This window comes from Pogona vitticeps, chromosome 1, assembly GCF_051106095.1.
Source record: "Pogona vitticeps strain Pit_001003342236 chromosome 1, PviZW2.1, whole genome shotgun sequence".
NCBI classification, from domain to species: domain Eukaryota; kingdom Metazoa; phylum Chordata; class Lepidosauria; order Squamata; family Agamidae; genus Pogona; species Pogona vitticeps.
Genome location: NC_135783.1, coordinates 59942293 through 59965374, shown reverse-complemented (window position 1 = coordinate 59965374; position 23082 = coordinate 59942293). Strand labels below are relative to the sequence as shown.

At 42.7% G+C, this 23082-nt stretch overlaps 1 long non-coding RNA gene across 1 annotated transcript; it reads left to right on the top strand.

The window, feature by feature from the left end:
• Positions 1-3772: 3772 nt before the first annotated feature.
• On the top strand, positions 3773-11096 carry LOC144585890 (uncharacterized). Its single transcript, XR_013540488.1, has 2 exons — positions 3773-3909; positions 9740-11096. It is a non-coding gene; the product is annotated as an uncharacterized LOC144585890 (long non-coding RNA).
• Positions 11097-23082: the final 11986 nt, after the last annotated feature.

Here is a 23082-nt window from a genome sequence, read left to right as displayed (position 1 = left end):
TTTACAAACATTTAAACCATTAAAAATAGGTAATATTATAATGATACTCTATATTAAAACAGTCAATTTATCATTAATAAATCCTGCAGCTCATATGGCCAGCTAAAGAATACTATTTAATTAAAATGCTGCCTAAACTGAAAGGTCTTTGCCTGGAACCGAAAAGCCAAAAATGTTGGAGCCAGGCGGATCTCTATAGGGAGGGCGTTCCAAAGTTTTTTTTGGGGGGGGGAGGACAGCCGAGATGGCCGATGCCATCCCTCACACCTCTCACCTCTTTCAGGGATGGCACCTCCAGAAAGGCCTCCTTGCTTGATCTTAGAGGACGGGCAGGATCGTATGGAAGAAGGAGATCCTTTAGGTAACCAGGTCCTAAGCCGTTTAGAGTTTTTTATGTCAAAGCACTTTGAATTGGGCCTGAGCAGCAACCGGCAGCCAGTGTAAATTTTTCAGAACTGGCATGATTTGAGTCCGTGCAGCAGCACCACTTACAAGCTGCACAGCCCGGTTCTGTGCCAGTTGCAGTCGCCGGACCGTCTTCAAAGGCTGCCCAACGTATAGTGCATTGTAGTAGTCCAGTCTGGTTGTTACCAGTTCATGTGTGACTGTTGCCAGGCTCTGCTCATCCAGGTAAGGGCGAAGTTGATATATTCTCTGCAGCTGTAAGAAGGCACCCCTGGACACCGAGTCCACCTGGGCTTGCAAGGTCAGACCCAGTTCAAGGAGTACTCCCAAGCCACGGACCCTGTTCTTTAGGGCAGCAGTCCCCAACCTTTTTGGGACCGCGAACTGGCTGAGCCTCTGAGGAAGGCAGGGCACACACACACACCCGCACTCACGCAGGTGCAGCACTCTCTTGGGCACATGTGTGTGCACTCTAGGGCGCATGTGCAAAGCGGTGGAGGAGTGCCCACCCATCAGCACTGGTGTGAGCACTCCCCCACCCCTTCGCACATGCATAGGAGCACCTGCCCGCCTGCCCGAGCGCCTGCCCATCCCTTCACGAGGGCGCTCAGGTCCATGTGTTAAGGGGTGAGGGATTGCTCATGTCAGTGCTGGCAGCTGTGGGGAGGGGAGTGTGTGCGGGGGGGGGCAGGAGGTCTGTCTCCATGGCCCGGTCCAGCTCAGGCCACGGACTGGCACCAGGCCACAGACTGGGGGTTGACGACCTCTGCTTTAGGGGGAGTGTAACCCCGTCTAGGGCAGGGAAATGTCCCTTTAACCTATCTGGCGGAACACCTACCAGCAGCACTTCCAACTTGTCTGGATTGAGTCTCAGTTTATTGACCCTCATCCAGTCCATTATCGAGTCCAAGCATGAGTTCAGAACGGCGACTGCCATACCTGGATTGGTAGAGAATGAGAAGTAGAGCTGGCTATCATTAGCATATTGCTGACTCTTCAGCCCAAACCTCTTAGCAACCTCCCCCAGCAATTTCATGTAGATATTGAATAGCATGGGGGACAGTATAGAGCCCTGAGGAACCCCAGGACACAACTGCCAGGGATCAGAGCTACTGTTCCCCAGTACCACCCTCTGGACTCGATCAACCAGGTAGGAGCAGAACCACCATAAAATGGTGCCTCCCATTCCCATCCCAGCCAATCTGTCCAGAAGGACACCATGGTCAATGGTGTTGAAAGCCGCTGAGAGGTCCAGGAGAATCAACAGGATGCATATGACCATACTCATGTTATATCCCATACTTAGTTTCTGACAAGGGCATTAATCTTTGTCTCAAGTTGGAAAAATCTATGTGTAAAATGGGAGAAAGTCCTCTGATCACAGATTTATTTACCATTACAACTCAGCACTTGGCCAATCTCAGTATTTTATGATATTTTACATCTTTTCTTTACTGTTTCTTCAGAGCTTGGAAAATGACTATTAAAAAGGAGGAATATAATTACATGAAGAATCTTTAACAAGGCAAAACGATGCACTGAATCCCAGAGCATCATCCTGCCACTGTTCAAATATGCATAGTTGCAGTGTGTAATTATATTCGTTCCTAAATGTTGGTGCACACATTGAAATGTTTCACACATGAGTTTATTTTTTCTTTCTAGATATTTGGTGCACATCATTTGTTTGTTTGTTTGTTTGTTTGTTTGTTTGTTTGTTTGTTTAATTTATATATTACCCATCTGGCTACTGAGGCCACTCTGGGTAGTTTACAAAAAATGAAACACGGATAGCAACTCTGCGTCCCTTTGATGTAATATCTGGGAATGCCTGTTTAAATAGCCAAGGACCTCAGAGAAGGGGCCAAGCGAATTTCGGGCGGGAGCATCCCTGGTCTCCAACGACACATGGAGGGCCTCCAGATCTGGGATCACCAAGAGGGAGAGCCTGACAGCCTCCAAGGTGTTTTTAGAAACAATGGCAACTCCTCCATTCCCTATAGTCTACCTTTATGTTGGATGGAATGCCCAGGTAGACAAATGAGAGGGAGGCCCCCACTGTCCTCTGTGGCCACCCAGTAATGCAGGCCAGAAAACTACAACCATTTCCTGGTTTTGGTTTTGTTGTCCAGAATATTGGATGTACATGCATTACATCCTCAATGTACAGTATTGGTATTTCTTAAAACCATTACTCATGCTCTGGTTTTCTCAAACCCACCCCAATCTTACTGATCTTTCATTTAGGCTTTCCTTTAAAATTTTAATAGATAAAGAACCCCACTGGGCCATTTCTCCTAACCAGAGATACACAAGATACAGAGAACTGTACCTCCCTAGTCCACATGAATCTTTGAAAAGTCTCTTGTTTCCCAGACAGAAAGTTCTGCCTCTAGGCACAGATGTGGATACCTTTTGACTTGATCATATCATCTCATTCCCTGTCACCCAGACCCAATGAAAGCTGTCTCATTTCAGATCAAAGAACAGCAATGGAGCTCATACTCTGGTATCTGTTTCTCAAACCACTCCAGGCTGATTGTATCAGTCCCTCATCCATTCCAATAATGCCCACAGACTCATGTGCTGGAAATTAACATTATAGTTCTCATATCTGAAAAGAGACTCACATGTGATTATCCCTTCTGCAGTTTACTCTATTCTATTATTTTGTTTTACTTTCAAAAATATATTGTATATGTGATGACAAGGTACTCATGATGATATTAACAACTGTGTGGAAAGGGCAATTGAACCACCCTTCATAAATATGAGCTTTTGACAACAAGGACATTGAAAAAAATTATTATAATGTGTGCAAACTGGAACAAAGCCTTTTCCTTCTCACACTGCTTTTCTCTCCAGAAACCAAAAGAATACAAATCTATGTTTGGCCTGCTTGTCAGTATTAATGTCAGAATGTTTATTTCTCTAACGGGTGCCAACACCAATTCATCCTACATTCTGCTGAGTTGAAAGACTTTATAGAGATGAAAAGTCAAGCAATCTAGATATCTCTAAAGCCTTTGGGGAGGGAAAGCCTCCAACAAGTCAACTTTTTACCTATTTGTTTTGCTCACAGGCATAGCTGTCTTTCCACACTCAAGTGCCATTTGTGGATGTCATTTCACTACCATCTCCTCTGTGTTTTGACCCATCCCAGGGTTTTGCCTTTTGCACGTCATGCTGACCAAAGGCTCCCTGACTCATCCATCACATGAGACAACTAACAGGAGAGCTGGCTTTATCTTTTGTCTCATACTGTTTACCCACTGTTCTAACAAGTGGGATGACACAGACTTTTATGTAATTTTTCACCCTCCAGGCAAAACAGGGAACAAAGGTGATTTAGTTGAGTGCTCCATATCAGAAATCAGCAGGTCACAAAATACACTCTGCCTGTTTTACATTTACAGAAGAAAAGCCTATAAGTAATCCTTAAGTCACTGATTCTATAGAAGACCCAGCACATTTGCTTTAAAAGTGGACAAGGCATTTTCCTAGGTATGAATTATGCTTTGAAGTAACATATTGTAAATAATGATGTTATTTGTAATGTGTTTGTTTGCTCTGCTAATGAGGATATAATAATGTTCCTTTACTAAATCATATTACTTTCTGGTCTAATGGGTAATATATTGTGTTTATTCCTAAAACGTTGATGAAGGTTTCATTTGAGGTGATTATTTTGGATTTTGTGTTTTCAAGTATATTTTTGTACCTAAAACTTTTTAAAGTAACATCTTATCTACATGCGACTCTTTAAATAGTGAGCTGTGGATTATTATTTTTTTTAAATGTAATGTGCCCAGATCTGAGACTGTGAATATAGCGAATAAAGGCTAAAAACTAAATGGGGTTTTGACTTTGGCCATATGAAGAAGCAGGCTGGATCAAGCAAAGATCCATCTAGTCCAGTGTTATGTTAATATAATAGTCAGTTTCTTGCACATTTATTTCATTTCATTTCTATTCTGTCTTTCTCCCAATATGGGGGCGCAATCCTTTTTAAATGATTAAAAACAGGTACAACAAAAAGCAAAGTTAAAAACACAGTTATAGCACAAAATGCTATAGCATTAGAAAACAATTAAACATATAAATTTATTTATTTATTTATTTATTTATTTATTTATTTATTTATTTATTTATTTATTTATTTATTTATTTATTTATTTATTTATTCCATTTATACCCCACCTTTCTGGTCATTGTGACCACTGTATATGAAAAGATAAGAATTTCGAAATGATTTTAAAATACACATAAAAAAGCAATAAAAGTGTACAGCATCCTGCAATACAAATGCAATTGTGCAGTTCTGTTGTTAAGAGCCTGCCTTTTCCTGCCACCTGAAGAACAGCAGGGAAGAAGCCAAAGTGGCCGCCTGAAAGAGGGCATTCTACGAGGGCTGGGAGGAGCCTGAAGAAAGGCCCCCTCTTGCACTTTCACCAAACAGAGAATGCTTTCTTCTGCAGATTTTAAAAGCCAGGAAGGCTCATATAGGAAGAGATGGTCCTTCAGATAGCCTGGTCCCAAATCTTCTTGGGCTCAATGGCCAATAACTAGTATTTTGAATTGGCTCCAGAAATGGACCAGCAGCCATTGAAGATACTGTAGCACGTAACTCTGTGTAACCAGTGCTGATCAGCAGTTTGGCTAAAGTGTTTTGAACACTCTTCAACAGCAGCCCCCTGAAACATGAATCATAATAATCCAAGCTGGATGTATCAAAGGAATGCATCTCTGTGGCCAAATCAGGCATCTCCGGGAAAGGGCACAGCTGGCACACTGGCTTTAACTGTTCAAATGCATTCCTGGCCACTGCCGAAACCCCGAGCATCAGGGCTGCAGCCAGGAAAACACACAAGCTGAAGGCATAGTTTTTCATACGGAGTACTGCCCCATTACATACAGGCTGAATTCCTTTTCTGTGAACTGACTTTCACATGATGAGAAGCATCTCTGTCTTGTGATTAATTTTCAATCTGTCCATTATTGAGTCCATTACTGATATCAGATACTGGTCTAGAACCAAAACACTAAACTTGGAGTTAGAAGAAAGCATACTGTTGGCACCAAACCCCCAAATTATGGACAGCCTCTTCCAGCAGTTGCGTATATGTTGAAGAGAATACAGGATAGAACTGAACCCCGAGAGTTCAAGCTGATGGCCAGGATGTTGAAAAGGATTAATTCAATACCAGATTCTGAGCTCATCCTTCCAGGAAGGACCATTTGTTGTTGTTTAGTCATTTGGCCATGTCCAACTCTTCATGACCCCATGGACCAGAACCTCCCGGAGTTGGGTAAAATTGATGTTGGTAGCTTCAATGACACTGTCCAACCATCTCATCCTCTGACATCCCCTTCTCCTCTTGCCTTCACACTTTCCCAACATCAGGGTCTTTTCCAGGGAGTCTTCTCTTCTCATGAGATGGCCAAAGTATTGGAGCCTCAGCTTCAGGATCTGTCCTTCCAGTGAGCACTCAGAGTTGATTTCCTTCAAAATGGATAGGTTTGTTCTCCTTGCAGTCCAGGGGAACCCCAAGAGCCTCCTCCAGCACCACAATTCAAAGGTGTCAATTCTTCGGTGGTCAGCTTTCTTTATGTTCCAGCTCTCACTTCCATACATCACTACTTTGACTATGCAGACTTTTTTTGGCAAGGTGATGTCTCTGCTTTTTAAGATGCTGTCGAGGTTTGTCATCGCTTTCCTTCCAAGAAGCAGGCATCTTTTAATTTTGTGGCTGCTGTCACCATCTGCAGTGATCATGGAGGCAAGAAAGTAAAATCTGTCACTGCCTCCATATCTTCCCCTTCTGTTTGCTGGGAGGTGATGGGACCAGTGGCCATGATCTTAATTTTTTCTTGATGTTGAGCTTCAGACTATTTTTTGCGCTCTCCTCTTTCACCCTCATTAAAAGGTTCTTTAATTCCTCCTCACTTTCTGCCATCAGAGTGGTATCATCTGCATATCTGAGGTTGTTGATATTTCTTCTGGCAATCTTAATTCTGGCTTGGGATTCATCCAGTCCAGCCTTTCGCATGATGTATTCTGCATATAAGTTAAATAAGCCGGGGGACAATATACAACTTTCTTGTACTCCTTTCCCAGTTTTGAATCAATCAATTGTTCCATATCCAGTTCTAACTGTTGCTTCCTGTTCTATATATAGATTTCTCAGGAGACAGATAAGGTGGTCAGGCACCCCCCTTTCTTTAAGAACCTAGGAAGGACCACAGCCACTGTAAAAGAGTGCCTCTGAGATTCTTCACAAATAGATGGCCCAGAAGAATACCATGGTAGATGGTATCAAAAGCCACTAACAGGCTCCCAGAACCAGCAGGGGAACACCCCCAATGTCCAGTCTCCATCGTAAGCTGTCCACCCAGGCAAGCAAACCTGTTTCCATTAATACATAATCAGACCTGAAGTAAGGCTGAGGTAGTCTAGATAATCCATTTATAGGACCTCTTAGATCTGAAAAGCCACCACACACTCCAATCCCTTGATAAAAAATGCAATACAGTATTGGAAACTGGCTGGTAGATTCAGTAGAACAGTAGATACAAGGAGGCCTTTCACAATAGCAGTCATACTAATGTTCCTGGAGCCACTAACCTTTCTCACTTGGCCAGACCCCCTTAGCGACTTTTATGAGCCAGGAAAAGCAACAGTCCAGTGCATACATGGTGGCTGTCACCTTTCTAAAGATCTTGTCCACATCCTTAGGTTGCACAAATGGAAATATGCCCATTACTATGGAACAAAAAGAACCAAAATTGCATCCATGGGCCCTGCATCAACTGCAGCATCTTTTAGTTAGTGAAGATTCAGGTGACTCTGTCTGCAAAGTGCTGTGCAAATTCTTCGCAACAGGCTGCTGAGTGCTGATAAGCCCTTGGCCACTCAAAGCAGCTCCACTACACAGTGCTGTGCAGGTGCAGTGGAAGAGAAGAGTAACTCTCTGTCTCAGGTTTGGTGATCATGAAACATATGAAATCTTGAGCCTCTCCTGAAAAGTGAGCTGGACATGGAACCTTAAGCCCCACAGCAGAACAAGCCAAAGTGTTGGCTTCCTATCCTAGCACTATCCCCCAAGACCAACTCAGTTGATTCAAGAAGGAGATTGTTGGTGTGTGCGCGCGCGCACTGCACACTAGCAAAATCCCTATTTTATCCCAGGCAACTGCTCTCAGACTTGGCAGACTGGGACAGGGCACCTTGTGGGATCAATGACGCAGTCATGACAGACTACCACAGCCCCACCTTTCCACTCCCAGGTTGCATCCAGTACTGCTCAGAAAATTAGTTGGCCAAAACTGAGAGTGACTGCTCCCCTCCCTCCCCCCAGCCAGCTGGGTCTCTCTAATGCAAGCCAGGTGTGTACATTCACCTAAGATCAATGAACGTCCTGAATGTTTGTTGCCTCACCTTTCATCAGCTTCATATTTAGCAATAGCATTTTCAATCCCAAGGGCTGTTTGAGTTATTAGAACTGGGAGGCAATTTTGGGGTAATCAACAACTTATTTCTCTCCCCTGACTGCAGTGGCGTCTCCCTAATCCTCATCTGCCTCATCCTTTATGGTTGAAAAGGCAGTTCCATGCTTGACTTCCTCACTGAAAAATACCTCCCTTCCCTACCAGACAGCAGCCTCAACATTTTAGCAATGCACAGAGACAGGCAGGCAATGGACTAGTAAGACAAACCCCCAAGCAGGAAATGTGTACAACAGCACCCTCCTGTTCATGTGTCCCAGCAGCTGATACACAAACCCATACTGTCTTTGGTACTCAAAGACATAGATCGATTATAGCTGTTGTGACTGGAAACTGGCAACAGCCTTGCCTTCCATGAATTTATTCAATCCCCTTTTAGGGCTGTCTAAATTGGTGATGATCACTTCCTCTTGTGATAAAAATGCCCATATTTTTACTATACACATGATGTGAAAAACTTTTCCCTTTTATCTGTGCTGAATTTCCTCTTATGAAAATTTAGTGGATGAGAGGGGAGAAAGACATTCTGCTATTCCAGTTTCTGCACACAAGACATAACTATATACACTTCTGGGACCTTGTGGGGACGTGATGGCACTGCAGGTTAAACCGCAGAAACCTCTGTGCTGCAGGGTCAGAAGACCTGCAGTTGTAAGATCAAATCCACGTGATGGAGTGAGCTCCCATCGCTTGTCCCAGCTCCTGCCAACCTACTGGTTCGAAAGCATGCAAAATGCAAAAATGCGAGTAGATAAATAGGTACCATCTCAGTGGGAAGGTACAGTAAATGGCGTTCTGTGTCTAGTCATACTGGCCATGTGACCACGGAGGATTGTCTGCGGACAAACGGTAGCTCTATGGCTTGGAAACGGAGATGAGCACCACCGCCTATAGTCGGACACGACTGGACAAAATTGTCAAGGGGAACCTTTGCCTTTACCTGTCAAGGGGACCTTGTGACTGGGGATTTGGTGCTGACTTCAAGCCCCACCAGTCCTAGCCAATGCTGATGATGATCAGCTGTGACAGGAGTCGATCAACCTCTGCCCCTCCCCCTCCCATCTCTGAGTTAGGATGGTTAGTTCAGTGTTATACTGCTGAGGAAAGGCCTGGATTTCCCCTGCCCCCCACAGTTTTATAGCTTTAATTATTTTTGTATGTGTCACATGTTTTGTAAATAATGTTAGTCACTTAAAACGTAACTGAGATAGGATAAAAAATATGTCATGAAGGAAAGGTAGGAGGAATAACCACTGCCCCTTTTCTTGACACCAACCAAGAGATAAAGATTAAAATTATTCAGGAGGTGGAGCCTTACACTCATGTATGCCCTCACACTGGGCAACTTATTTGTTGTAACGCACCCACTATGGCTTCCAATATGTACATATGTTTACAGTTCACAGCTCCCTCAAAAATTATTTATTTATTTATTTATTTATTTATTTGATTTTTACCCCGCCCCTCTAGACCATGTCTACTCGGGGCGGCTTACAAAATAAGCATTGCATAAAGTGTGTCAGTATGTCAGAGTGAAGAGCCTGTATTTCAGAGGTAATCAACCTAGTACCCCTCAGATGACACAGGGCACAACTTAAATATCTGTGAACATTGCTTTTGTTGGGTAAGGCTGGTAAGATCTGTTGCAGAGTTTTGACATTCTGCTTAAATCCCTCTAGTTGTGCAGCTGAAGTGCAGGGATTCACAGAGTAGAATTGCTTCAAGTTCCCCAGAGAAGTCCACCATTTTTCTCATCAACTCACACTTTCTCAATAATCCATTCTGAAACATTAGTAGAAAGAATAAAAACCATGTTCTTTACTTACAGTTGTGAACACATCAGACAGCAAAGAGTTGAACCAAACTGACTGCTTCCACAGACTCAGGAGAGGAAGAAAAACATTTAGCAAAGAGGCGGGTCTCTCTTTGAATTCAAAGGCAGAATGGAACCATTGGTTAGTGACTAACAGTCAACTCAGCCCAGAAATGTCTCTCCCTGCTACACCTTCTCCAGGCTGCATGCAAAGTTGTAAAAACTCAAACAAGAGCTACTATCGTGAACATCTGGGATTGTTGTTTTTCTCAAAGGCTAAAAGTGAAATGGCGGAGTCATTGTCGCCTATATGGAAGGCAGCAATTTCATCTGTATTAAATGAGTTCCTTAGGGCCTCAAAACTCAGAAGAAGAAAAAACCCTGTTTGAATGAAGACAATAACCAGTTTAAAAGAAATCAGAAAAATGTATCTATAAATTTCTGGCCGGATAGCCATCTTAATTTGCTGTAGTGCAGGCTGACAGTCATCTCTTATAATAGTTACACATATTTTCTGCATTATCTAGCATTTGCTGTTCTGACACTGTGATGAAATTTAAGAGCTTATGTTTTTCCTGAGTCCCAGGTCTTGCCTAGAGTAAAATCCATTTCCCATCAACTTCTGTGGCAACAAGATGAAACCTGTGTAAAGGGGTAACACTTTTAAAATTGGACATGGCACCTGTGCCACCTTATCTTTAGACTGTCATCTTTTTATAAGGCTGCCTGCAAATTTTGCCTTGGGTAATTGCTGAAGAAATACTGTCACCAACAGACTTTTTACAAGAGCTGTCCAAATATTCCAGCTAAGCTCACGTGAATTTTTCAGGATGAGGCTCACATCTAAAAAAGCACATTTTAAAGTCCTGTACATTTGAAAATAGGAACAGCTGAACACATAAACATGTGCATGAATGCACACAACTAGCCAAGTCACTGGACTGTAGTCCAAGTCCACCATTATTGCAAATATCTTGCTGCTTGTGAGATTTGAGCAGGGCTGGGAAGCAAAGATACTTGTGTCATCATTCAGCCATTACAAGGCATGTTCTTTAAAAAAAACAGATTAAAATTTCTAATTCTACTTGAACATGGGGTTCAGAAGGAGTGTTACAAAGGAAGAGAAGGGAGCGAAAACTGCAGAATTCTATGGATCCCAGATCATGATATGAAATTGAAAAATAGCAAGCCAAACCAAACCAAACAAAAAAATTTGTAATGCAGATATAATAAGTCACAGCCACAATAGCATCCTAATAGTATGAAGGTCTCCTCATTTCAGTCTTGGTCTATTCCTAAAAACCAGTTCCCATGTTAAAACAGAAGGAAGGAAGGAAGGAGCAAGCTAGCTAGATGATAATAGAAAATAAAACTTCCCAACTATATGCCCAAATTGGAATTTGCATATAATTTGCAAGTGTATGATTATTGCTAAGGATCTAAAGGGTTACTGAACATTAACTTCATTCTGCTCTCAATATTATGTAGCCAAATCCTTCACACAAGAGGGGGAGAGGATAGTCAGCATGCTAAGATCAGAATGAAAAGAACAACAATTGAATGAAATTTGCATCCCTGAAAACCCAAATTATATTTGTCAGTAATCAGTGTATTAATTCAGAGACTTTTCTATGCTGCTAATCACTGTCATTATGTTTCTGAGCACTTCATATGCATTAATGAATTTATTCTTGAAACATGCTTGTACAAAACAGTGGTGTTGTCCTAGTTTTATAGATGTAGTTTTAAATCACAGTGGGAATATATATAACTCATGTAAAATCATTCAGATTTCTGGATTCACTGTTTCAGCCAAGAGCTCTTGTATTTTAGTCCAAGTTAGAAGCAATGCAGCAGTAACCTCAAGTGTGAAAATTAAATCAGCTGCTATAGTTTAAATGAATATTTATCACATGTGGAGCATAAAACAAGAAGACCTTATTTTTCTGTGCTCTGGCATCTTTGGTGTTCAACTTAATCAGAACAAATGACTACAAATAGCAAGGTGAGTAAGAATCAAGGTGAAAAAAACTCTATTTAGGCTCTATAAGCAATGAACCTTTGCCACCAAAGACTAGTGTGAAGGTCATCTAGTTGATTAATTCATTCAGTCCAAAACTAATTCTTATTTAATTACATTCTACATATTTTTAAAACAGGCACTTGGTAGTACATCTGTACCCTTCAGGATGCAGGTGGAAGAGCACATGCTTCAATGTTCCCCCACATAAATAGCTCTGTACCGAAGAAAGAAGAGATTTAGAAGGTCAACCAGATTTGGCGTGCAATGGACTCAGAAAGAGAGTTTTAGAGATGAAAATTCCTCCGCATCTAGTTAAGTTACTTATCACCAGAAACCTTACATAGTGGTTTGTATGCTCTGTTGTGCACTGCCATGTAAAAAGATGCATGGGATCAGAAAATGTCATGTTCCTTTGTGCTGACTCTGAGCTTCCTGGATTAATGCTGCTTCACTGAACTTGTCTGTCGTGTATGACCATACATATATGTAGCATTAAATATGGACTGTCCTGTCAGGTTTTAATGACCTCTTATAATATTACTATTCATTCCTGCTAAGAAAGGATATTGCACAAATGCTGAAGACTCAGTATGCTTGGTATCACTGTGTGCAGATCGTATATACAACCAGAGAAGGAGCACACCTAAAGAGATACATTAAAATTTTATAAATGCAATCTTACTATTTTAATGGATTCATTTTCCTTTTAATGAATCCACCGTTAATGGATTTGCCTTCATTAAGATTAATAGTTTCACTTTCACCATTCTTTTAACAAATTCAATGTGTAAACATTCTGCACCACCCAAAGATGTTAGACAGAATCCAGAAAAAGGTAGGATAAGTGGTACTGGAATCTGTTATGCAATCTAGAAATCAGTCCCACTACAAATACACCCCAGCTCATCTGATTTTGGAAGCTAAGTAGGTTCAGTCCTAGATAGTACATGGATAGGAGACCACCAGGGAAAAGAGGCATCTCCAGGTACAACTACAAATATCAACTGTTGGGGACTTTGTCAGATAAAGAATGGCAGGTTACCATGCAAATGATATTTATTTATTTATTTATTTATTTATTTATTTATTTATTTATTTATTTATTTATTTATTTATTTATTTATTTATACATACATACATACATACATACATACATACATACATACATACATACATACATACATACATACATACATACATACATACCCCGCCCATCTGGTCTTCCGACCACTCTGGGCACCTTCCAATGCATAGATAAAAACGTACACATATACACACATAAAAATTATAACATAAGCTAAAAATTAATAATTTATTCAAGATGGCAAAGAAGAAAAGGAGAGAAAAAGAAAAGTAATCAAGGGTTAACTGGAGGGAAGGCCTGCACGAACATCCATGTTTTTAGTTGGTTTTTGAAAATACCCAGCGAGGGGGCCGCGCGAATCACTGGAGGGAGATTGTTCCAGAGGCAAGGAGCCACCGCCGAGAAGGACCGGTTTCTAGTTCTTTCCTTGCGGGCCTCTCTCGGTGTCAGGCTCCTCAGCCTCACCTCCTGACTCGCGCGGGTGATATGGGTAGACCTTGGTGGGAGTAGATGTTCTGCCAAATATCGAGGTCCTAAACCGTTTAGGGCTTTATAAGTCAGCATTAACACTTTGAAGTTGATGCGGAACTGAATGGGCAGCCAATGCAGCTCGGCCAGAATAGGAGAAATGTGTTGGTGTTTTCTCGCTCCGCTAAGGAGCCTAGCCGCCGCATTCTGCACCACTTGGACTTTCCGCATCAGCTTCAAAGGCAGCCCCACGTAGAGCGCATTACAGTGATCTAATCTTGAGATTATGAGCACATGCACCAAGGTGGTGAGTGCCCCCACATCAAGATAGGGCCGCAGTTGGACTATCCGCCAAAGATGGAAGAAGGCGGTGCGGACCACCGACGCCACTTGCATTTCCTTCGTGAGCGCTGGGTCCACATGGATCCCCAGACTGCAGACCCCATTCTTTGCAGCCAGGGTCACACCCCCAAATGAGAGAGAGTCACCCAGACCACCTAAGGTGGGGGCGCCCACCCTCAGAACCTCCGTCTTGTCCGGGTTCAGCCTGAGCCCATTCTCCTGCATCCATTGCAGTACAGTCCCCAGGCAGCGCTGCAGGGGCAGGATGGCATCACCTGCAGTTGGTAAGAAGGAGATGTAGAGCTGAGTGTCATCAGCGTACTGATGACACAATGCCCCACACCCCCTGATGACCCCACCCAGCGGTCTCATATTGATGTTAAACAGTATTGGGGAGATAATCGACCCCTGCGGAACCCCACAATTGAAACTCCCCAAACTGTACTCTCTGGGGGCAGTCCTCCAAGAAGGAACGGAGCCAGGCCAATGCCAAGCCACCGATTCCCAACTCGGAGAGCCTCCCCAGGAGGATACCATGGTTCACAGTATCAAAGGCTGCCGAGATGTCAAGAAGGACCAACAGAGACGTTTTACCCCATCAGCCTCCCTCAACAGGTCATCATATAGGGCGACCAATGCCGTTTCTATACCGTGGCACTGCCTGAAGCTGACTGAAACAGATCCAGGGCATCTGTTTCATCCAAATGTGCCTGAAGCTGGTCAGCCACCACCCTCTCGATCACTTTGCTATTGAAAGAAACATTGGCGACAGGCCTACAGTTGCCAATTTTGTCTGCCGCCAAATTAAGTTTCTTTCTTATGGGCCTAATGAGTGTCTCCTTGAGGGCAGAGGGGAACCTGAACCTAAAGGAGAGACCCATTAATTATTGCTGTGGCCCATTCTGTTGTTATCAGCCTGGCTGCTTGGATTAGCCAGGCCAGGCAAGGGTCCAGGGAGGAGGTGGTGGCTCGATAGCAGTCAAGCACCTTGGCCACAGAATCAGGCGTGACAGGCTGAAAGGTGTCAAATGTTACCGGGCAAGACGGAGCACTGGACATCTCAGCTCAATTCACTGTATTCAAAAAAGGAGAGAGGTCCCAGCCGATGGCCTCCACTTTAGATTTTAAAAATGCTGCAAACTGGTCTGGTGAAAAACTAGGGAGAGGCCCGTCACTCAGACCAGTTCTGGATAGGTCACGTACTATACGGAATAATTCCGCCTGCTGGTTGGAAGCTTCGCTTATCCAGTTAGCGAAGTATGCACGACTAGCAGCCTTTACCTTAGTAAGGTAAAGGTTAGTAGCGACCCTGACAGCTATCCAATTATAATCCGTCGGGTTCTTCCTCCAGCCATCTCCTGAGCCGCTTCATCACTCGGAGGTCCTGGTTAAACCAGGGCGCAGGCTGAGCCATGCGGTGGAGAGGGCGTTTAGGCGCAATCGTGTCTATAGCCCTGGAGGCAGCGGTGAACCAGCTATCTACCAGAGCCTCGAAAGGAGCACCAGCCAGGTCAGCCGTAACACCTCTCATGGCATCGTGGAATCCAACCGGATCCAGTAGCCTTCGAGGGTGGACCATGACAATAGGTCCCTGCTCCCTGCGAGGGGGGAGAGCCACTGTGTTACATTTTACCAGATGGTGATCTGACCATGGCAAGGGGACCGACATGAGGTCAGTCACCAACAGACCACACTCACTCCAATTGGTGGAAAAAACCAGGTCCAGCATATGGCCACCCATGTGGGTGGGGCTGTTGACATATTGGGACATGTTCAAGGAAGCCATGGTTTCCAAGAACTCAAGAGCTGGCCTTGGAGTCTCTGCCTCCGCATGAATGTTGAAGTCACCCAAAACCAAAAGATTCGGGGACCCCAACACAAAGTCAGCCAGCTCAGGAAGAGAAGTGGCTGGGTCGCAGGCAACATGGTAACCCAGCAAAATCCCAATAGCATCCTGGCCCCAATTGACATGTGGAGTGCCTCTAGACCTGGCTTTACCACCGAGGAGTGCCTAGTAACCTCCAGGATGGATTCATAAACAGTGGCTACTCCCCCCGCCCCTCCAGTCTACCTTGGTGCTGGATGGCATAACCGGGCGGGCAGATGAGAGCCAGGAGGGGACCTCCCTCCCCGGTAATCCACGTGTCGGTTATGCATGCCAGGTCTGCATCCTCCTCCAGGATAAGGTTGTATATCACCTGGGCCTTATTGGACACAGACCTGGCATTCAACAGCACCAACTTTAGAGTGGAGGGGTGGCTGGGCTGGTTACCTCGGTACTGACGGTTGATCACAGTCTCAGAGCTTTCAAACATCTGTTCATTGTTCTTCTGACACGAGTAGGGACTGTGCCAACACCATATCTCCCTCTACCGGTAATCACCGAGATGTTCATAGGCCCCTCGCTGGGGGAGCAGGCCTTCCATTCCATGTTAAAGGAGAAAGAGGGAAGAAAAAAAAAACAGGTAGCCTAAATTATTACAGTAGATTACACAGCAAAACTAAATACCCAAACTAATGACAATATTATCCACTAAAAAAGAAAAATTATAGAATTGCATTATGTATAAATAAAACAACTATTAAAGACACCCAAATGTGTTTATCCCCCCTATATAGTCCTGGGCTGTCGTCCCCAGCCACGCCACCTTGTTCTCTTAAGTATTGATGGGCTTGATGATATTATTATTAATAGTATTGGCAGCAGTGAAAATGCTGGAATACAAGTCTTACCAGCAGGGCAGGACACAGAGATCTTAATAGAGTAGGCAGGAAATAACAAGAACACCACAGTCCAAACTAAAGATGACACTATTCCTGCCATTTCTCTCCCTTGGTAAGCACATAAAGGATCACTGTTGTCAGTCCAGGGGGAGCAGAAGGAGAGCACCGGTCTTGGGAAAAGTAGTATCCTTCGAGGTCCCAACATGGTGGTTCGCCGTCCCAGCCATCTGAAACCCTCTGCGGAAAGCTCTCTCCCCCTCAAAGCCATGTCAGCTGTTCCCCCACAGCCTTTCTTCGGAGCTTGAAATTAAATGCTCTGCCTTGCTGGTGACTGACGCTCCTGGGCTTAACAAACAGCCAGGTACAGCAGCACAGACCTGACAATCCCCAGACTACAAGCTCTGGCTCCGTTTTCAGGCTGTTTCAGGGGGGTTTCGGCCATCCGGCAGGGCAACCTCCAATGGGGGGGCTCTCTCTTCCCTGTTGTTCTCCGGTCTCTAGCTCTGGGTCCTCTCCTGGGTCCTCTCCCTTGGTGTCCTCTGGCTGAGCAAGGAGCCTCCGAGCTCCGCAGGGAAACCCCCACTGCGTATCAAGCTCCAGCTCCGTCCACGCTCACCCCGACACTCTTACTCCACTCCCGGCTGGAAATAGACCCCAGGATCCAAGCCGTTCTCACTCCCGGCGCGCTGAACAGGAAGAAGAGAAAGGTAGCTCAAGAACAGAGGGGGAAATAGAAAGAAAGAAAGAAAGAAAGAAAGAAAGAAAGAAAGAAAGAAAGAAAGAAAGAAAGAAAGAAAGAAAGAAAGAAAGAAAGAAAGAAAGAATAGAAGGAACAAGCGAAAATATAAAAGCAGGAAGAAAAACAAGCCAGCGCGGAAAAGAGAAACGGAGCAGCGAAAATGCTAGCCGCCTGCTGCCGGCGCCATCTTGAGGGGAAAAATAATAACAGGAATTCAGCAGATAAATGAGTGTCTCAGCCAGATGGAAGATTTGATGAAAGAGAAGTCATCAGATGTTAAACAACAGTCAAATGAAACTGTACGAACTCCGGAACTCTTTTTATTGAGTGTAATGCCAGGTAACATAGATGGGAGGAAGAGTTACCCAGTGAGCTATTTAGCTACAACAGTCAGAAAATGTGATGTCAAAAATCAGATTACTGTCCTGGATTCATCCTTCTCTTCCAAAAACTAGAAGAAAACAGAGCCAGAGAAACAAGAGAAGCATACTGAGAAAATACAGGAAGTGACAAAAATGGATACTTTTTCAGGTGTGCTGAATGTATGTCTAAGACAGAAGGAAATTGAAAGAGGGAATGTATTCTACTATTGGTCTCTGTTTCCTGATAGTGTTGGAGTAACTTAGATTTAAGCTAAAACATAAATATAAGTTGATAACTAGAGGGTAATCAAACAGTTAAAAAAGGTAGAAAATTTTTATTGAAAAATGAATAGATTGGATGCTTGTATACTTAACATGAATAGATGGATGACTGTATATTCAGTGTTCTCCTATCCTTAAATCTCTTTCCCATCTCTTCCATTTCCTTTTACCTTTTATATTCCCTACCCTATTCCTAGTAGTTTAAAAATAAAATATTTTTTTAAAAAAAGAGACTTGTGTGAAACCCTGGAGACCTGTCCAGGTCAAATATCACAAAACTGGGCTACATGGAGTGAGAGTCTAACTCAATGGCCTATTGGTGTTCACATAATGTCTGCATAAGTTACTAATTGATGAAGTAAAGGGACACAACTCAACCGCATGCCTGATCACGTGCCCAACTGAATGATCACAATGTGCCCCAGAACCTCATCAGTTAGTTGCAATTAGCTGCAGCAAATTGCACAAACCTTATACAAATACCAACAGGTTTTACAGCATCAGTATAAGACAGCTTCCTATGTTCCTAAGCCTCAGCTGTTAATTGTATTTACAGTATAACCTTAAGCATATCTACTCAGATGTGAGCCCAGTTCAAACCACAGCAATTTACCTAGTAAGTATGCCAGTCATCTCTGGATTGTATCAGCTGCACACAACTTGGTTCCCATCTGCTGTGGTAACAAACAAACAAACAAAAAGGTGGGGGGATTTGGTAACAGACTATATACAATCAATGGCAGCTTAAAAGTGATTGAACGAAAAATTCTAGAGCACTGATTTATTTTATTGCATTATGGCAGGGACAAGGAACATGTGGCTCTCCGGATAACTGCAGTCCCATCAGCCATAGGCCAGTATGGCCAGTACAAAGGGATGATGGCAGTTTGTAGTCCAACATCATCTGGAGGCTATGACATGTTTCCCATCCCTGCTGTACTCACAATGTTTCCATAATTTCGATCTAATGTGTTTTTGTCCTTCCCAGCCAAAAAAAAAAGGATCGTTAGTAATTATTATCTGATACCATGTAGAAAAATATTTCATTCAAAAGGTCCTCTTTTTTTCATTGATTTGAACTGCATAAGTAAGGGTTGTCATGGATGGGTAGGTAGATGAATGATCTACCAAGGGCAAGAACCAAGCTAAGTTAGACTTCTGAACCTTCAGCGATATGAATCACAACAACCTTTGCACCAGGATAGAAACAGTGAGTTGTCATAGAGCTTAGGTGAGACCATTTCAGATCTTTGGAGGATTAAAATCAGGTAATGGGTCACTTTTGGCTTTCAGACACCCTGGTTGGATTTTTGTTCTCCACACTTGCCAATTCTCCTTGATAGTTTCTTGTAATCACTTCTGCTCTTTTTCCCCCCCTTTGAGCAAGTGAATGGGATGGTACCTGTCATTTACTCCAATTTGCTTCAAGACTTTTTTTTTTTGGCCAACCTGGAACATGCTATAAATCACGATCTAGAATTGCAAGATACCTCTTAATCTTTTCCCTCATTCTTCTTCTTCTTTTTAAATTATTTTCCCTTCTTCCTCCTTTCCCTGAAAGAGTAAGCAGATCAATTGAGACCAAAATGATCAGCTGGTGATGTGAGTACAACTGTGGTAGTAGTGTAAATATAAATTATCTGATATTTGTTACATGATCTAATCAATTAACCTGCCAACTATTTTTTATTCTCTGCCAAAATAAATTTAAAGTGGTTAACAGGGATGAAGTATGGCATATAAAAAAACCAAAACCACGAAACTCTTTAAACAACAGTTAGAATGTATCAGCATCACAAATCAATAGAAGCAGAAATTCATAAACCTTGTCAAACCAAAGTAAAAGCGTTGCAAAAATTCTAGTTAGTTTATCTCTGGCAGGAACCAACTTTTCAGGGTACCTGTAAAATAGAGAGAGGGAGGGAGAGAGATCACGACCACACAACATGCAGGATTGTCTTTTAAAATTAAAAGGTAAGGTTTATTTGTAGGAAAACACAACAGCATTTTGAGCTGAAAGCCTTCCTAACAAGTCAGGTTTGGACCAAATGCCTCAGGCAAACTGCATTGGGGACTGGTGAATCTCAACTCAGAAGGACAATCCACGTGTATCATTATACCAAATGGCCTACCCCTTCTTGTTGCTCAGAGGGCCTTAGACCACTAAGAGATTAGATGGTGGATTCATTAAAATGTAGCCCAGAGATGGGAACAATAGTGGGGAATGACAAATTAAGTTAATCATCAATAAGCTGAAAAACACACCCCTAATTATAGTCAAGTTAAAAAGAAGTTGTTAAAATTTGCATACTATTACTATACTAAGAGTCTTAGCAGAATGAAAGTGAATAACCTCATCACCGATTTCCCTTCTCCCTTTGGCACCTATCTCTTTTGAGCTTTGGAGAGAAGCAATAAGAGACACGAATTTGTGAAAATTCCTTTCCTACTCAACCACAAACCCTTCTTCAGCTTTTCATCTCTCCATCCCATATCAACTCATCTCCTTACCCTTACCTTTTCCTTAGCTTAGGGTGTAGCCGCACAGAAGGTTGTCCTAAGCTGCTGCAAACTTTTCTTAAGTTTTCCGTGGCATGTATGTGGTTGCTGCCATTCACAAAGAAGAATTCCGTTACCCAGGGAAAGTGTATTTCAACTGTTCACACATCACACAGTATACTCTTCCCTTACACTTTTCTCTGACAGTGTCACCACTTTCTTACCCATCCCTTTTGCTGGCACTGAATTTTTTAAAAAATGTCTAGCAAGTGAAATAGCGCTGAATTGGCAAGACATTGGTAAGCATTTAAATTAGGAAGAAAACAATAATACTGAACTTGGGAGGAATATTTTTAAAAAAATATTGAGTGCTCTGAGATGGGGTTTTAGATCACATTGTGGAGTGCTGACAGTACGGTGTGGTTTGCTCTATTTGCCAGCAATGAAACAATATATTGCAGATTGCAAACCAGCCCAACCATGCTCCATCCTCTGTCTGGACTTTTTTTTTGTCCAACTACATAGCTGCTCTTTTTTCAGAGTAGGCCAATGCAATTGGGACTGGTCTCTTTAAAGGGTCCCTTTTAGGATCACACCTTGGAAGTGACCCTTTCTTGTGCAATCCAGTGAAACTTTTATATCCCCATCTGATATTAACAGTATACAGACTGCACTGCAGTTGTAATCCTTAACAGTGTGATCAGAAGGCAAGAAAAAGAGAGTAAGGTCCACTTCTGCACCACACCTCAATCTATGCATTGTCAGGGATATCATCTGGATATGCCTAACAAGTGCCCCAGAAATCCAATATAGCAATCACACAAGCCAGAAGCAAGACAAAAATAATGTAAGTTATGTTGTTCATTTATTATCCTTTCATCTGGCAGCTGTTTTCTTTCTCTGCATTCTCCCATACCCAACTAACATGCCACAGGAGAAATACTGATGCAGAACTTTTAATGTAAGTTTAAAATGAATTAAATTGTCCAATTATATTAGAAAATGTCCACCTATTTGACAAGTGGCACATTTGGTAGGGACATAAGACAGGGCCCTCTCTGGTTACTGTTCCCAGGTTGTGGAATGCCCTCCCTTGGGATGCTAAGCCCCCGCCCTCCTATCCTTCCAGCGATAGGCAAAGAAGATTCTTTTAAAGGTAGAGGTTCACCTTGATAATTAAGTCCAATCATGTCTGACTCTAGGGGCTGGTGTTCATTCCCATTTGTAAGCCAAAGAGCCAATGTTTATCTGTAGACACTTTAAATGGTCATGTCGCTGGTATGACTAGACACAGAATGCCATTACCTTCCCACTGAGGTGGTACCTTTTCATCTACTCACATTTTGCATGCTTTCGAACAGTAGGTTGGCAGGAGCTGGGAAAAGCAACGGGAGCTCATCCCATCACGTGGATTCAAACTGCTGACCTTCCAATTGATGAGCCCAGTGGCTCAGCCTGCAGCACCACCAGTGTCCCTTGGTTTCTTTTTAAACAGGCTTTTAATAACTACATTGAACATTAAAGCTAGACTCTCCCTGAATTTTTGATTATTTTATTTTTAACTGTGTTTTAAAGGTTCTTTATGTCATTTTAGAGGACTAGTCTTTATACTATCCTATGTTTAAAATTGCTTTTTCAAATGAATAATGTATTGTGCTTTTATTGTATTTTAATTATTGTGAGCCACCTTGAGCCCCTTTACAGGAGAAAGGTGACAGAAATTAAACAAGCAAGCAAACTTAACTGATAGCTATACATTAATACCAATCTCTGATTTTGCTTTGGAGAACACATAGGAAAGGACATATGGGAAAAGCCCATACATAAGGCATCCTTTTAGAATTCTAGAAGTTAAAGACAACACCTTGAACTGGGCCCATAAACAAAGTGGTTATCGATGTGAACCTAATAAAATTAGAGTACTGTGGATTGAAGTTAAAAAAAAATGAAGAGCAAATGTCATATCTGCATTATCACTGGGTTTTCCCCTATCTGTCATCAGCATTGGAAAATAAGTATCAGTAAAGCAGAATGTGTTATCTGTTATAGATCGGTCTCACTCTTGGAAGGAGTTGGGTAACGGGGAAAAAAATGAAAACCTGAATCTGTTTCTCAGCCCCAACTACAGCAGAAGCAGTGAATCGTGTGATTTACAGAAGCTTTGACTCATCAACCAGTGCAATGAGTCCACTCTACCAGAGTCTAGAACTTGGATTCAGACTAAAGCTGTAGGCTTGTAGTTTTTAACAACATGCTTGTAGTTTTTAACAACATGTTTGTGTGAGAACAGAAATTGTGACATTTTAGTAAGGAGCAACATCTATGTTGATATCATAATCGTTGTCACATGTATGGACTGCCCCTGTAGCTTTTGCACATAATGGACGATCCTTATGGAGAATGTTTAGACCCAGTACCACTTAAGATGAAGCTTCCTTTGGAGAAGAAACAATAATTATATCTGGTTGCAATATAGCAGGAGATGTTTCTTCAGTCACAAAAAGACTCCCCCTGTCCCTATCCTCCTCTCTCTCTCACACACAAATGGTTTAATTATTTTTAAAAAAACATTTGACTCAGCCATTGGCAACTGTATGCTCTCCCTCATGTCCGAGGTACCTCTTATCTGATGGCAGCAACAAGCTGGAATGTTATTGCAGGAGCTTCACAGACTCGCTTGCACTAATATTTCACAGATTAGCCAGCTATTCAAAGGGGATGGGGTAAAAATCCTGTTCCACAGGAAAGAAGTTGACACTGTAACTTGTTTTTTACAGTACCCCTTTCCTACTTAAAGATCCCTTTACAGATTAGAAAATATCCTCTTTCCAACAC